Source organism: Ambystoma mexicanum, chromosome 9 (genome assembly GCF_040938575.1).
Source record: "Ambystoma mexicanum isolate Mex_15411 chromosome 9, UKY_AmexF1_1, whole genome shotgun sequence".
Classification (NCBI taxonomy): domain Eukaryota; kingdom Metazoa; phylum Chordata; class Amphibia; order Caudata; family Ambystomatidae; genus Ambystoma; species Ambystoma mexicanum.
Window position 1 is genome coordinate 812,437,691 of NC_090931.1, and position 17,413 is coordinate 812,455,103.

Below are 17,413 nucleotides of genomic sequence, written 5' to 3' on the forward strand. Positions count from 1 at the left end.
ATGTCTACAGAGCTCTGGTCTTCTCCAGACTGCACTACAGCAACAGCCTCTTCCTCAACCTTCCTAACTCCTCCCTTCGCCCCCTTCATCTCCTCCAGTAGCAAACTGTGAGACATAACTTTGGCCTCAAGACCAGGGTCCACATCTCTCAGCCCTAAAATCTGTCCACTGGCTCCCGGTTGCTGCGAGGATCAAGTTGAAGACCCTCTGAATCACCCAAAAGGCTTTCTAGGGCCTGGGATCCCACTACATCCAACTATCTCTCCCCAATACCTCAGGGCTAGAGCTCTTCGGTCTTCTAGCTTCAACTCTCTGCAGATCAGATGCTTTTCCAAGCAGAGATTGGGGGGTAGATCTCTCTCCTCTACAGGTGCCTCCCTCTGGAATGGCCTCCCTGGCCCTCTCAGACTTGAGCCGGATCTCCTTATGTTGCAGAAGCTTCTCAAGACCTTCCTTTTCTCTTCCTCCTTCCCTCTCCCCCTCCTTTTCTAATGTCCCTGTCTGCCTCTTGACTGGCTGCCTGGTTCCTTCAGATTCTTACAGGGCACCAGGCTCTCCTCGTCCAGTCGACCCCTGCGCTTGGTCTCCCCAGATCCCTCCCACCCCTTCAACATGCACTTGCCCTTCTGGGTCCCCTCCCCCTGCACTAGCATGGCTGGGCTGCCTAGTCCCGTACCTCACACTTAGCAGTTGGACCTTCCTTCACCTGCACTGTCTGCATTCTCCTGGCTGTGTCCACCTGGCCTCCCCTGGCACTCGCTTATCCCTAGGGCCCGATCGAGATGTCACAAGGCCTAGTAGGACCGCTCTGTCCTGACCAGCACTTTCCTCCTCCCCTCTCCCCCGCACTTCTGTTACTGCACTTGCACGATCCGAATGTCACAAGGCCTAGTAGTACCACTCTGCCCTGACTGGCACACCCCTCCTCCCCTCTCCCCTGCACATCTGTTACTGCAGTTGCACAATCCAAATGTCACAAGGCCTAGGAGGACCATTTTTGGTTTTGTCATCCCTGTGCCCCTGCCTCTTGTCTTGTAATGCCTTGAAACACACTGTGTATAGGGACATTATGAATACCTAATAAAATAAAATCTATAAAATCCCCCAAGTGACTGATACCTAAGGGGTGCTTGGTCACCAGTGTTTTGAATTTCTGCTTGATGGATGTTGCCCATAGGTTGGCTACCGTAGATGGAATGCCAATCCATTGATTCAGTGTCTACTTATGGCAAGCTGCTTGGGTTTTGTATAGCAAACGTCTCCAGCAGTGCAGCCTTGTAGCAATTTGCTCTGCTAAGAGGCCCCCCATTTGTAGGCTGGAAATGTGTTGCGTTGATCAAGGCAAGTGGATCATAATGTCACTAACGTTTGAAACCATTGAACTTTGCGCACACCATGTTCAGAAAATTGGGGGAAAACTAGAGTAACTTCATATAACTTCATATACTTGCAACCTTCTTGCATTCAGGATACATTAGATTTGATACATTATATCATATTTCTACCTTATTTTGTTCATTATAATTATCATCATTATGATAATAATAATTGTTATCATTATTATTGTAGTTTTTTCACAAATGAAGCAAAGTAGTGATTTTGTTTATTTAATTTATTTGGACTTATCAAATGCTTTCACCAACGCACTGCACAAATTGAAAACAAATTGTAAAAAAAAATTAGAAAATACAAAATGATCAAATATGAGGTCATATTTATATCAAGAAATATTCCTTGAGGGAAGTGTGAAAAATAGAGAGCGCAGGAGAGTAACAAAACAAAAAGCGGAAGATTATTCCTGACTCTAGGAGCCAAAAAGAAAAGAAGGAAAACTGAGCATAATGAGGAAAAGGAACGTTCGGGATTTGCGACTAAGAAGACCAAATAATGTGAGTGGCTGCATAAATAGCAGCAGAAGAGAAAGAGGGACAAGACCATGGATACACTGGAAGGCCTGGAAGACAATGCACAAACAGCCAGACTCAAGACAGGCAGGTAAAGGGAGCCAAAGTACTGCTGCTAGGGACGGAGCAATGCAGGGGCAGGGAAGAAGCAGAGAATGAGCAAGAGGCTGGAGGATATCCAGGGTGTGGAAGGAAAGCCTAAAAAAAAGAGCAGAGCATTAATCAAGATGAGAGAACACCGTAGGCAGCCGGAAGAAGTGAAAACATTGAGACACAGGCAAACTTCATGAATATTGTAAAGCTGATAGTGACAGGACTTGATGGGATAGAGCTGTGGGAAAAGTAAGAAAGAGAAGAATCAGGGACGACTCCTAGATTGGGAGCAAATGACGACAGGGGGAGAGAATCAGGATAGAAGGAACTGGATGCAGGAGGGGAGCAATCATAAGGCAAAGGAGCAGGGAAAAAGAGAATCTCAGTTATAGAAAGGTTGAGATGAACAGTGTGAACAAGAATCCAAGTCTGAGTAGCTGAAAGATAATTAGAAATGTAATACTGCAGAGAATCAGAGAACGAAGAAAACAGAAGGAAGATCTGAGAGTCATCACTACAAAAATAACACGAGAAGCGAAACAACAAAATAACAGAATGAACAGGAATGATATACAGCAAAGATGTAAAGCAGAGAGGACCAAACTTTGCAGATTGCAGAGGGAGAGATGAGGGCATCTTCCCGGCCCATGATACAGAAAATGTCTGATTAGAGAAATAAGAATTGAACCAAGACAAAAATCGCCAGATATACCGAGAGAAGAACTAAGGGTAGAGCGCTCCATCGAGTCACAAACAGCAGATAGATCAAGAAGTATGAGGAGAGATTGTTGTGTGTGAAGAGAACTAAGAAAGTTAGTGACATGTAAAAGAACAGTTCAGATAGAATGAGCACTAGAACAGAAGACACATTGAAGAAGAATCCAAATAGCAGAGAGTAAACAGCTCTTTCCAGAGATTTGGACAGAAAGGGAAGAAGAGATCTACAGCAAAATAAGGTAGAGAAGGGTCACAAGAAGACTTGATAAGAATGAGTAAGATCGTAGCGGCCTGTTTGAAAGAAGAAGGGAAGACATCAGTGGATAAAGGATAGTTGAAAAGAGAAATCAAGTAAGGAAGAAAGAAGGGGTGAAGTTAACAAATAAGAGTGGAAGGGAGAGTGTTAGAGGGTGCTGCAGTGGGGTTAGCCCACTAGCTAGGGATAGAAGGAGGAGGAGAAGGTAAAGAGTACAAGTGAAAGGTGTCAATAATAGACAGAAAACAGCAAGAAGAGTGAGTACAGGTGAGATGCAAGGAACCAGATGGCAGAACAAGAGACAAAAGATAATCAATGGGCCTCATTACACGGTAGGCGGAGAACCATGGCGCTATTAGCGCCATGGTTCATGTTGGTAAAATACCGGCACCGCCTTGGTGGAAAGGGGAATTACCGCCCCATTCCAAGGTTGGCGGGCGGTAATTCCCCCTTCCACCATTGCCCTTCCCCATTCCCAATTTTTGCCCCATAGGGCTCTATGGGAATGGGGAAGGCGCTAATTACGGTACCGCAAATTGCGGTACCGTAATTAGCTCCACTGGTCCCTTTGCGGGTTGGTTTTTAACGCCTGCAAAAAGCAGGCGTTAAATTCCCCAACCCGCAAAAGGACCTCGTAGTAAGGCGGTAAGGATTTACCGGTACCGGTAAAATACCGGTACCGGTAAACCCTTACCGCCTACCATGTAATGAGGCCCAATGTCTTTGCAGAAGGCCAGAAAAGATCCTGTGGCGGAGATAGACAATTCGAAAACAATGGTGATAGGGTTTAAACTTGATTGTATACTTTCATAAAATTGTTTCCTGACACCATTTGACCATGTGTAACACTTTGACCCACAGTATACAGAACACCTGCAGTTTTAAATGCCCTCTTTTAAGGAAGTCGCACAGACCTATTGCTTTATAATTCTGGTCCATGTTAGAACTGCAATGATAGATTGTGGCAGTCCCAGCATCCTCTATGAGAAGAAATAAATGGCAGCTGAGTAAATATAGCAAGCATCCTGCAAACCGCGGAAACATAACCACTGGCCTCCTCTCATTAGTCTTTCTCCTGGTGATGCCCACGTGCTCACAATTGATGCAGATTCAGCATCATCTGAAGGGGCCCTGTACCTGCAGGAGATTAAACCATTTTGGACGTCACAGTGAATCGTATCTCTGTGTGTAAGGCTTGGGAAAGTAGCTTTAGGATGCAGCTTAGCTAAGACCCAGCTCTTCTCAAGTTGTATAGGGAGACCACAGCATTGCGGCTTTGTTCTGTGGCCTCAAGTAGCAGCGTGTCGTATGATGCACCCAGAATTACAGAGGACCCAGGGAAATAGACGCCAGCGACACCTCTTGTCTCACATGACAATCAGGTGGGATGGGTGCGGAGAGGGGACAAGGCCGAAGCACTGCTAGTGGGTAGCCATCTGAAAATGCAGTCCTTCCCTCTCCGCAGCCTCTAGCATATTGTGTTGGCTACTGGAGAGGTGCTGCAAGAAGCTGCCTGTGTGCCAAAACTAAGAAGCTGCCTGTGTGCCCAAACTAAGAAGCTGCCTGTGTGCCCAAACTAAGAAGCTGCCTGTGTGCCCAAACTAAGAAGCTGCCTGTGTGCCCAAACCAAGAAGCTGCCTGTGTGCCCAAACCAAGAAGCTGCCTGTGTGCCCAAACCAAGAAGCTGCCTGTGTGCCCAAACTAAGAAGTACAGCACCTGCAAAAATAAGAGTTTTGTGTTTAAGAAAACAAGGAAGATCCCTAAACATAGTCTAAAGGAAGTGGATCAAAAAAAGACAAAAGAAGCTTCTAGAATCATCATCAAGAAGTCCAGAGAGAAATGCATCATTAGCTAGAAGATGAGTACATCCAGGAAAAGGTGGCGCCTAAACGAGACACCTGCTGCCAGAAAACAGCACCCTTGATGAACATCCCACAAAGATGATTTCATTGTGAATTCAGATTCTCTGAGCAGTCAGATAGCTAAGCTGGAAGGCCAGGAAAACAGTGAATTTGGTCCAATAGTCTTACAAAGGATATGTCACCTGTGGTGGGGAGACATGGTCGATAGGATTCAAGCGATATCAAGAGTGGAGAGAACATTATCGACGTGTTCATGGGCTTATCCTTCGATATTAGCGGCCATTGGTTAAAGGCTTCTCCATGTTACTCTAGGTTGTTAGGGTTTGCTTAGTAACACAAAAATAGCTTCCTACTGCTTCATTCTGGGTGGCATCATCCGGGTGGATAGCTCATGTGTTATGTGCTCACCCTTCTTTTGGTGCAAGCCTGCAGTTTTTGTACCTTGCAGGCCAACTCTACCCTTAAACCTTTCTGAGGTCAATAAATGATTACCATTTGGTAGGCTATTACTATTAACTATTGTTTAATCTACTAAAGCAGGAGGAATCCAGCCTGCAGCACGATGATGATGATGATGATGATGATGATGATGATGATGATGATGATGATGATTATTACTATTATTATTACTGTTAATGAGCTGTTAATGAGCTGTTGTCTATGAGGTGTGAGCTGTCATCTAGTCAGGAGCAGGCATTGGTGGTTGCGGGACGGCATCATGCTGTGGGTGATACGTATGCTCGAGGTAGATGTGTGGTCCAACAGGGAGGTATGAAGAACTTGTGGAAAGAGGTTTCATCGAGTTATAAATCACGGCTTCATAAAGAGATGAGTGTTCTAACAGATGGGTGGTATAGCAGAAGGAAAAGTGACATCACCGGATCTTTGTGTCGTGTAATAGAGAAGAGAAGTGTCTTATGGGCTCTACCTAGAGGAGATTAGAGCACACTTGCTGCACACTTACACTTAAAACACTTGTAGGGACACGGGAGGATAGCTCATGGGCAACGTGCTCACCTTAGAAGCAAGAAGATGGCAAAGGAACACAGGTTCGATCCCCGGGTCCGTGCTTAGAAACCTCTGGGTATTAAGCGTGTTATAAATAACCAATTAGAGAGGGAGAGGGCGTGCTCTAACAGGAACAGGTTTTCGAATGGAAAGATGTTTGACCTTTTTGGGAAGAGGAGTGGTCCAGTCAGAGCAAGCTGATGTTCTAAAGCAGAGGCCTGCAACGTTTGGCTTTCCAGATGTTTTGGACTACAACTGCCATCAGCCTCAGGCAGTGAGGGATCATGAGATTCGTAGTCCAAAACATGTGGATTGCTGCACACTGTAGACCCCTGTTCTAGGGAGGAAATATGCTAAGGTAGAGGGAATAGAACAATCAGATAAAATAGTATTTCACGAAATATCATGTCAATTTTGAGTTCCATTCCTTTCCAAATATAACTATATATTCGGATACAATATTTACAAAATACAAAAGCAATGTGTCTATAAATAGTAAACATAACCACACAGTCATGGTAATAACTGTTCATTTAAAAAACAAATCATGATGCTTACACACCAGCAACATACTATTTAGGCCTCATTATATTCCTAATCCTCATACCAGCCAATCAAAATCTTTTAAAGCCACGACAAACTGTAATGCCTCCAGTAGATATAAGCAGACCAACCATGATTAAAACCCAATAATACTAACAGTGGTATTAAAAACATAAGTCGAGGAACACGATAAATTAGACAAAATAAAATACATATTGTTTTCTCTTGAATGATTTTCACATAAACAGCTACAACCACAATTGTTTCTCCCAAGATGCCCTATTTGCTGCTAATGGTAATTGATCAAACCTGAGCCTAGTAATATGCTTATGAACCTGGATATCATCCATCCATCCAAGATATGCTGCATCCATATCACAGATATACATAAAAGGGAACTATGCTCGTTGGACCTATTATTTCCCTTCAACACTCAGAAACAGACTATGGAACGTATTGGGGGTGTAGCTCAGGGGTAACACACATGTCTTGGAAGCAAGACAACAGAGCAACACAGGTTTGAATCCCGATGCTTAGAAACCACTTGTTGGTATTAAGCACATATAATTCATTATAATCCAGGGACAGGGCTGTATCCTCAGCAGGGAATCTACACACTGAAAGCCTCCCTAACCTGAAAGTGAATCCAATATAATCCACTTCTCCGTACTATGCAAATAGCTGTGTGGGGCCATTTTGGGGGTCAGGGGCCTTTCAGTCGTATTATTTGGGGTACACTTGTGCTTACATTATTGGCTTGCAGTCTGAAGAGTATCCTGCCCACTCCTCAGTGGTGTGAGATGGCTTTACTGGGGCATGAAGCGCTATACAGATCACATCGCCTACGGCTCATCTATTGCCAGACATAACATAGTTACTTAATCATGTCATGTTATCCTTTTGCCTTTGATTACCAACAGCTGTCACCTCTCACGTGCCCTACTCTTTAATTAGGTGGTTTGCTGAGCTGTCTTGGCAGCCCCAGATTCAGTAAACAGCAATGTACCTGTGGTACCATAAATAGACGCTGCAGGTATGTTAATCCTACATATTCACCAGTCTTGCCCAGGCACACTCTCATGCCCCCTCATTCACCCAACACTTCCCGATCCCTATTTTACAATGCTCTAAAACTGCCTTGGAATCCCACTGCAAATATTAGCTCAACACGTGCTGTTCGCTGCTGCCTCTCTTTAGTCGAAAGTCCATATATAATGGAAGACTACGCATCCATACGTGCATCTAGCCCAGCCTAGCTTCGGCTCTGTGCCTGCAACTTCCTTTCCCACCTTTCCTCCCTCTTGCTTTACAGTTGCTCGTGTTATTCTTCCCAGCAGACGACAGTCTCTCTTCCCCAGGGCAGGTACAACATGCCTTGGGCTAGGGTGGGATGCTTTGAAACTATCCCAGTGGTGATTTGGCCCTGTACAAAAGCACAATAACATAACATAACACAACATAATGCACAACCTGCATGACATTTAGGAAAGCAGGACATTAGCCTACAGTGACAGGACGAAGATACAGTGCTATGGTATTATATCATTGGCCGGTTACCACTGGCAATGCTCTAGTCGCTCCTCCCACTCCGGATCAGCTGGAGCTCTTGCAGAATATGAAGACGTCACTCGCGGCTGAAGGGCCGCCTGTAGGGTGTTGGCCTGTATGTTATGGGAGGATTGCCCAGCTATGCGGCAGGTCTACAGGCTGACACTCTTCCCAGGCACCGTCGTGCTTGGGAACAAAGCCTGGCTGGCTTGTGCTGCTGCACAGTAAGGGAAGTGGGTTCTGAGGCACCGGAAATGACCTGGGGTCCCAGACTGCGCCAAATACTAGGTCTTTGGCCGCTCACTGTGGCTGCGTGCCACATGTTACCACGCTACGCACTGAGCAACGTTGTCAAACGAGATGGATAGGGCTGGCAAAATAACAGACAGTAAGCTGGCAAAGGCCTCCACATAAGACGTGGAACGCACTGGACGATGAGAAACAATGTACTTCCATGTGCTTCCATTTTGTACTTCAACATCAGTCTTGCTGGCTGGTGGGAGGGCATTAACGGGCAATGTGTGTGGAAAGTGCATATTTGTACTGTAACGCACAATAAATAAATAAAAATAAAACAAATTAACGGGCAAGTAATGGACACCTCAAGCTGTGCTTAAGGAAGAAGCCGTACAGAATGTGTTAGTTTCAACAAGACTACAAGACTGTTCGTTGTGTATGAAAAATTGGTATCACAAAAACAACAACAATTTATGTATAGGCAAAGGGTTGTGCTGCTTCACAAAGGAAAGCTTCTGTAGGTGTCCTACAGGCCGATGGGGCGCTCTTTTGGAGACCGGTTGCACTCAATCACCACAACAGTGCCTTTGGCCTTCACAAAAGTGCAGGTGCACCACAATCCTCATTTCAATTGTGTGACCTCCATTTCACAGCTGACAAATGTCTGGTCAATCTGCCAGGGTTGGTCACTAACCCACTGAACTTTCTATCCACCATCTATTAGTTGTAATTGCAATTCAAAGTCGTTCAGGTATACCAAGAAGAAGACATGGTTTGTGGCGTCTTTCTGGTTGACCGACCGTAGGAGACCCTTGTTTCAATCTAAGCTCCCCCACCCCTGGTACCAATCATGTCCTCCTTGGCAGCCGGCATGACCTCTGTTCCCTTTTCTGTCATGCGCAGGAGAGCTTAGCAACAGGAAAAGCATCCCTGTGAAACGATATACAGAAGTCCTTCTCTCTAATGTACACCCAGGATAGTTTGCAGGAAACTCGGGGACACTTTTGCATATAATTATATCTCAAAATGGCCTACTCCGATTTTTGTGATTTTTGGCACAGACTGAGTAGTGCGTGCAGAATCGTTTAAAAAATGGGATCCGTCAAACAGAAGATTTTCCTTTTTTTAATGGCAAAAAACATGATATTTCTGTACCTGCGCAGTAGGCATGGAGGGCCGCACGAAATAACAAATATCCGCCACTAAGCACAAAAACATCTGCACGCCTCAACAGGTGCACGCCCACCCCTATGCACTTATGCACAATGGGGTGAAACATGTACTGCGAAATGAAAAATATTCCACATGAGACACACAATTATCTACCGTAGACAAAACATAATTGGGCTGCTGGACAGGCACAGAGCGATGAAAGGATTATAGAACACAGTATACAATTAAAATGATTCTGTGAAATGTAATACAATATCGGCCTCACCCCACATGCAGAAGGGCAACTGCGCATGTGCAGTAGGCCTTTTGGGCCAAATCAGAACAACAAACATACCGCAAAAGACAGAAATATCTGCAGGCCCAAACACACAGACATATGCGCGCGCGCACGCACGCACGCACGCGCGCGCACACACACACACACAATAGCTGGATGAGCTGGTGAGGTTCTGGACATTCCTGGTCAAAGTGGGGGCTCTAGCCCAACCTTTGTTTGGCCCAAACCATGGGCCAACTCACAAGCCCCACCAGGCTGTCCCCATAAACAGCACCAACTCCTTCAACGACAAGAGTGTTAATGGACAGCGAACTAACACTGGAGCCACAAGTAAACGCTATAATCAAGAAATGTGTCTTCCTCCTACACGCAGTAAAAAGGATCCTACCATTCCTCTCTTTCACCCACAAAACACTCACCATCATCACACTCATCAAAAACTCCAGCGCATCCAAAATGCTGCGGCCAGAATGCTGCTCAAACTACTTCAAAGAGAGCACATTACCCCAGCGCTGAAACTGCTACACTGCTACCAATAAAACAGCGAATAATGTTCAAAACGATGTGCATAACACACAGGGTAATCCACAGCCAAGGAGCAGAGTTCCTAAAGGAGAAAATAACCGTCTCCCATCCGACAAGACCATTCAGATCAATCAACATTAGCTTAGAACCAAAACCATACAACAAAAGAACATTTGGAGGATCATCGTTCTCTCACCTGGCAGCAAAATCCTGGAATCACGTACCAAAAAACATTTGCAACACAAAGGTTCACCTGGAATACAGAAAACAAATCAAGACCTGGCGCTTTGCTCCGGAAACAAGAGGAAACGACTAGGAAACAAAGACCCATGGGGAAACAAAATTCCCAGGGAGAAAACCATAACCCATAAATAAACTCCTCACTGAAACATAAGGCAGAGGGGACGCCCCGACCACCCTTGCCCCATATTGATAACCCACAGGAGAAACCTAGGTAGGTAAGATCCCCACACAGGATGGGTAGGGAGGGACCAGAGTCATCTAACCTAAACATCACCGACCCAGGATGAGGGAGTGCAGAAAAGCAAAGACAAAGAGATAAGAGATGGAGAGAGACAGAAATATAAAATAGAAATATAACACAAATAAAAAACCTGTTAACCCAACTCTCAACTTTCCTCATACAACTCTCATACAGAAAACCAGACATCCAACTCTCTGCACAGCAATCCACACACATTTCGACACATTGCAACAACAGAATAACAACACATAACCCGTCCCAAAAGCACATGGGAGTTCACACAGACCTGTTAATCACGATTAAGCTCAGCGAACGGTGCAAACAGAACTGAAGCTGCCAACACAACATCACAAATATAACTTTCCTATTCCCAACTACACCCTAATAACCCTCCACCAAACCCCCTTTTTTCCACACTCTCCTTTTCAGATCCTCAAGGGAACCTGGGGACCACTTCAGTGGTGACGGTACGTGGTACAAATACCTTTAACAGTGACATAAAGTAATTGTGAAAAGTTATAAAAGAAACAAAAGTGAAAGGATGCCATCTGACGTGGCCAAAACATGCATTCAGGAGTGCCTCCCGCCTGACTTCCTGTCCCACCACCCTTCCAGGACAGGGAGTCAACAATGAGACCTGGGCTGGAGTGGTGTGGAGCGGGCTGGTGTCTTGCGATCATTGGGGTAATGATTTGGACAGTCTTCCACCTCCCCTGCGGTCTGTTCCAGCTCTGCCAGCCAGCCCCAGTCCAAGGGCACAAACTCTGATTCTCTCCTCCAGCCCTTCTGCCAATCACACCCGGCTCCACCAACCAGCTGCAACCCATCCCTGTTTCCATCTTCTCACCCATGCCCCATCCACAGCTCCACCACCCAGCTCCAGTGCCCTGGTATCACTGTACAATTGAGGTTCCAACCATCTGCACACTAGCCCAAAGCTGCTCTTACAGCAATGCGCATGCCCCTCATTCAAAGACCAGTGACCCCCACAGTCCTATTATATCCATGTGGGCCACCGTACCTCCAAGCGCCCAAGTGTGTGAACAATAACGTGACCTACAAGAGGTTGCCATACGTAATTCCTGGGCAAACCACTTTGTGGTGGGCAATATAAGAATAAGCATTGTTATATATTATTGGCAGAAGATTACAGACTAGTAAACCGTAAGTGAGGCCTTTTTAATACCATATACTGCACATTTTTGGCAGCTAAAATACTGAGTTTAAATGATTTACCCAGGATCACACATGTTGGTTAAGTGATGAATCGGGGATGTTAGCCCAGTCCGAAAATTAAGAACTTTATCAAATATCCCCATCCCCTTAGCTCTAGTTTGTACAAATATGGGCGTGACTGGCAAAAGGATGTGTGAGGAAATTAAGTTGATGGAAGCCAGTGACGAACCATCACATTTTTTAAATCAGAGATCAGTATGGCGCCACAAAACTTTGTTGAATGTCCCCTGGTTTTCTGCTCTGGAGTTCTGTCATATTACTTCACCATCCCCTGCCCCCCATCCCTCCCACATGGTATGATCCAATTAGGCCTTTCTGCCGCCTTTTGCTCATAGAGCATACATTGAGAAAGGCCCTACACTGCCTACACTACACTAACTCCACAGCTGGAACACTCGATTTCATAATGTTTTCAAAAAGGCAAGTTGCTATGAAGTCTAGCTTATAGGAGTGGCATAATGCATCATATAGTCTTGGGAGGATAGCTCAGCAGCAATGTGCTCGCCTTGAAAGTAAGACGACACAGAGCAACACAGGTTCGATCCCTGCGTCTGCGCTCAGAAACCTCTGGGTATTAAGCGTGTTATAAATATCATATCATATTTCTTTTAAATTGTTGATGTAATCACGGGTGGTACTTTGAAGAATATTATGAGCCCACATACCCTCAAATGTACTCCACTGGGCAGACATTTTAGAATGAATCGTTGCCGCTCTGCAGATATGCTTAATGAGTGACAGAAATTCACTGAAGATTGGAAGCCTGACATTGTTCAACTGAGGTTAATTCCTGACTAAAAATAAATACAGGGCTACATTTGATCACTTCATCATAGAATGGGAAATAGAAGTGAAATTGACCTTTCTATGCATCTCTACTGTGTTTAGTGGAGTGATAGATACAATGTGGCCCTGTATGCAGGTCAGACAAAAAGCAGCCTTGGCGGAACAATGCCATACTTCAAGCATTCAACATATTCTTGTTATTTTGTAAAAGTTGCTGCTGAGTTTCAAAGATCCATTTGAAAATGGCCTCCCCAATGCCCTCGTAGGGTTCAGTTTGGGGATTCAATTTGGGGGCTGTTTCGCATATTTACATGTGGTCTCATGCTATTCTCCAGTGCTGCCATCCATGCATATTTAATGTTTTAAATTAAATGTAAAGCATGTTTTCACTCGTTTTGAAACCCTTTTCATATTCTCGCTATGCTTAAGTAATGTGCCATGCAACTGGCCACTGCCATGCACTTTGATATGCACTTAATGTTTTCTTAGTTGGAAATTGCCTTGACTCTCGCACAGCGTGGCATAAGCTACCACAACTCGCAGTATCCCTCAGCATTGACTAGGAGGAAAAGGGCTTATGGGTGTTGTAGTTCTAAACATTTGGTGTGCCAAAAACTGCAGATCCCCGAGCTTGGTAGTCTCACACAGTTAGGCCTGAAATATCTACTAGGTTCTTTTTCTTGTGGCTTGGATGATTTTTCAAAGTTCCAATGGATGGATGACATCTCACAGTGAGTGTTGGGCTGAGAGCTCTCACGCAATATGGGTTGAACTGGACGCTATCACACCGCTTGTTGTAAGCTGGATGCTATCACACCGCATGTTGAAAGCTGCATGCTATCACACCACTTGTTGTAAGCTGGATTCTATCACACCGCTTGTTGTAAGCTGTATACTATCACACCGCTTGTTGCAAGCTGGATACTATCACACCGCTTGTTGTAAGCTGGATGCTATCACACCGCTTCTTGCAAGCTGGATACTATCACACCGCTTCTTGCAAGCTGCATACTATCACACCGCTTGTTGTAAGCTGGATACTATCACACCGCTAGTTGGAAGCTGGATACTATCACACCGCTTCTTGTAAGCTGGATACTATCACATCACTTCTTGCAAGCTGGATACTATCACATCGCTTGTTATATGCTGGATACTATCACACAGCTTGTTGTAAGCTGGATACTATCTCACTGCTTGGTCTAAGCTGGGTACTATCACACGGCTTGTTGTAAGCTGGGTGCCATCATACCGCTTGGTGTAAGCTGGATACTATCACACTGCTTGTTGTAAGCTGGATACTATCACACCGCTTGTTTTAAGCTGGATACTATCACACCGCTTGTTGAAAGCTGGACACTATCACACCGCTTGTTGTAAACTAGATACTATCACACCAGTTGTTGCAAGCTGGCTACTATCACACCGCTTGTTGTAAGCTGGATACTATCACACCACTTGGTGTAAGCTGGATACTATCACACCGCTTGTTGTAAGCTGGGTGCTATCACACCGCTTGTTGTAATCTGGATACAATCACACCGTTTGTTGAAAGCTGGGTGCTATCATACCGTTTGGTATAGACCGGATGCTCGCGGGCAGTTTGGCATGCACTGGCTACTCCATGCAGTTTGGTGAGGCCCGGTCTACCTCACACATACTTTGTCCCGTGCACACGTCCTCTCATCCAGTTTCAGTGTTTGGGGGTGCGGGAACTAGGCCGACACCCTTTGCAAAACAATAGCTGGCTCACACAGCCAATTTATTTATCAGAGTGGGTATCCATGCCGTAACCACCACAAAACGCCATCATTAGCGGAACTGGAAACAAAATGATTCAGACAAAGCTCCTTTATGTTCCGCTTCCAGCAGCACGGAGACATTGTCTGACAAACCACCATGAAACCTAACTAAGTGCATTTTGCAAGGCAGGCAGCAACACGAAGACGCCGTGTTATTACCAGATTAAACGGCTGGGACTGGGAAGAGCCACCGTAAACACAATTAGATTTATTTTCCTGCGCAATTCAATAATACAATGGAGCCATTCGCGGCGCGCTCTAGTGACTCACTGCTAATATAAACTCCTAACCATATTCATATGACACACTGTGAATGGAAGGAACATGTTACTTCATAATGAAGCTCTTTGGTTAATAATAGGGAGGCGCTGTCCAGCGGAGCACAGGCATGGCCCATATGGATAGGATTTGGGAAAGCCGACGTCACGAGTACAGTTAAATTCCCAAAGGCTGGGATGCGCCAGCAAAACGAAGGATATGTGCGACGAACTCCAAATTGGTCTATTTCGCTGACCGGAGGGCCACAATCAGCTAGAGAGCCCGGCTGCCCCGCGACTCCTACTCTTGGCTGCCATGTCCCGGGAAGCCTGGTACATACACTAGCTGGTGTTGGCATAGCCAGCTGGGAGTCTTTCAAAAGCGTCCGGCTCTCCACCTTCAGGAAATGCTCGCCATAATTTGGACATCCTTAAATAGGGAAGACCGCTTCCACCAGAGACAGTATTCCCGGCGACATTCCTAGGACTAGCCCAGATCTTTGATCCTGATGCTCTTTACATTCGAGGCCTCTCTAGTCTTCAAGGGATCTTCAGCATTTTGTGAGGGGGCCAGGGCTGGGGGTACCTGTTGATGTTATCCATAATCCTATAACCCGGCACAGAAGCTTGGCCATGACCCATTCCTGCTGCCCTAGAGCCCAGACGGTGGCTGAGCTTTGTACCTAGACTGCTCTGCAAGTGAACAGGCCTCGCTTGAATTATGAAAACACAAAATCAGCTCTCTGCACCACGTGTGCAGAAGATGTGTCAGCTTGCTTACCCGCTGCCATGGTGACCTCACTTGAAATGTTAGTTTCCTCACTTAGCCCAGTTTTGGGAAAACTCGCAAAATCCCCCAGAGTTTCATTCGTCGTATTTGCACAATTTGTGGACACTGAGCTAAAGGTTAAATCCCAGTATTAATTGCTAATATAAATGATCACCCATTTTTCCTAAGACAACCGGACCCAGAGGACCCTCGCCATGGCAACGCCCACATTCGAGGAGATTATGTAATTTATGAGCTCCTAGCCCCTGCCCCAAGTCAGCAGCTACCTCAAAAATACCTGAACACACAGCCTGCAATCGCATCATGCATTTCTCTATGCAAAAAACTGCAGACCTACAGCCAATGAAACCCTGCATAGTAGACCTTCCACATCACACATTTTCCAAGAAGTAGGTTTAGTGAAGCCACACCTTCTCCCACTGTTACTCCTGGAAAGAGTGTGTTCCTGCCCTTAATCGACCGAGTCATTGGTGCTACCTGAATATTACCTCTTTCCATCGATTATTGCCCATTCCACGAGTTCAAAGGGTCTTACACTGAAACCCCTGCATTATGGTGATGAGCCTTACTCAGGAAACTCACATCTGGGATCATTGGGCCTGGCTAAGAAATGTGTATCGCTGTCGCCCTATAAGCAGAAAGAGTTTTAGGCCATATCATGTTAGGATCTTTTAATTGGCGTCTTTATAGCTCTAAAGAAAGTGGGGTGGGGGGACCCCGGCAACAATGTGTGTGTCCACATATTTAGCTTTAACTGCAATTCTGAGGCGAAACCACTTGGCCAAAAAGGGCCTCATGGGGCCGGGCGGCGTGAAGGTTATTATCTGGAAGGTATGTTTTCTACTTCACCTTACAAGAAACAGTGTGTTCGTCTTTTTTTCTCCTCATAACAATACAATGATGCACTTGTTAGAGAACACTTGTATGACCCCACAACATTTGGGACCCGTTTTAGAAGAATCCAGGAGTATGACTCCAGACTTGTGTGGCCTTGCTAAACTGTGCATCTTAGAGGGGGGGGGCTAAGAGGGGAGGGGTCTGTCTATTGGATTGTCGTGGCGATCAGTGTCTATTGTATGCTCCCTCCGGCTGTATGTACCCAAGAAACTCTTATATTGTTTTCAGACTTTACATAAAATGGCTTTGCAAGGACACTGCTCCATTCAAATCAGAATGCATGCTTGGTAATACTATCGATGTATGATGTGAACCTTTAAATAAATAAAGTTGTAACACAAAAAAAAAAGAACAACGCTTTTATTATATTATCTTGCCAGAATATGTTTTGGGAAAAGCACTGTTAAATTCGAAGTTCACTAACACCACTGAGGAAAAATAACTATTTTATATTTCTGAAACTTCGAAATATCACACAAATAAACAGCATTAACGCTGGAGATGTTTCCATCCCAAAAAAAGGCAACTGGTTCAGATTTAAGCATTCCAAAAATATACATCCGAGCCACCCGAAGATGCACAGAAGAAGTGAGGAGCGCATCCCTGTGACGATCCGCATTTTCACAGGTTACCTTGTCAAAGGCAATTACTTTTTAAACCATTTCCTGGCGGAGCAAGGGTAATCTTGAGAGCATGACCAACTTAAAACTGCAGGCATTGCATTCTGTGAGGGGGAAACCCTAAACTTCTTGTGTTGCTATCAGGATAAAAGTTGGATAACATTTATGGGGAAAAAGAAGAAACAACAGCAATAAAAAGGAATTTTACAACGCAGCGGAAAGAGTGCCCACATTAGCTGCCATTCGAAATGCTAACGAATACTTGTGCCAGGATGGAAAAAAAAACATATTTCTGAAGGAATGGGTGGAGAAGGTAGATGCGCCCAACAGCAAAGTCTGCAGAGCTGGCAGCTTCTTCTGGGCTTCCAGGTTTATCCCTGAACCCAAATCTGCAAGA

At 45.2% G+C, this 17,413-nt stretch overlaps 1 protein-coding gene across 3 annotated transcripts in view; it reads right to left on the minus strand.

The window, feature by feature from the left end:
• The window catches only part of SATB2 (SATB homeobox 2), a 444,828-nt gene that overhangs the window by 346,003 nt on the left and 81,412 nt on the right, over nucleotides 1-17,413 (minus strand). The gene's annotated exons all lie outside the window — the stretch shown is intronic.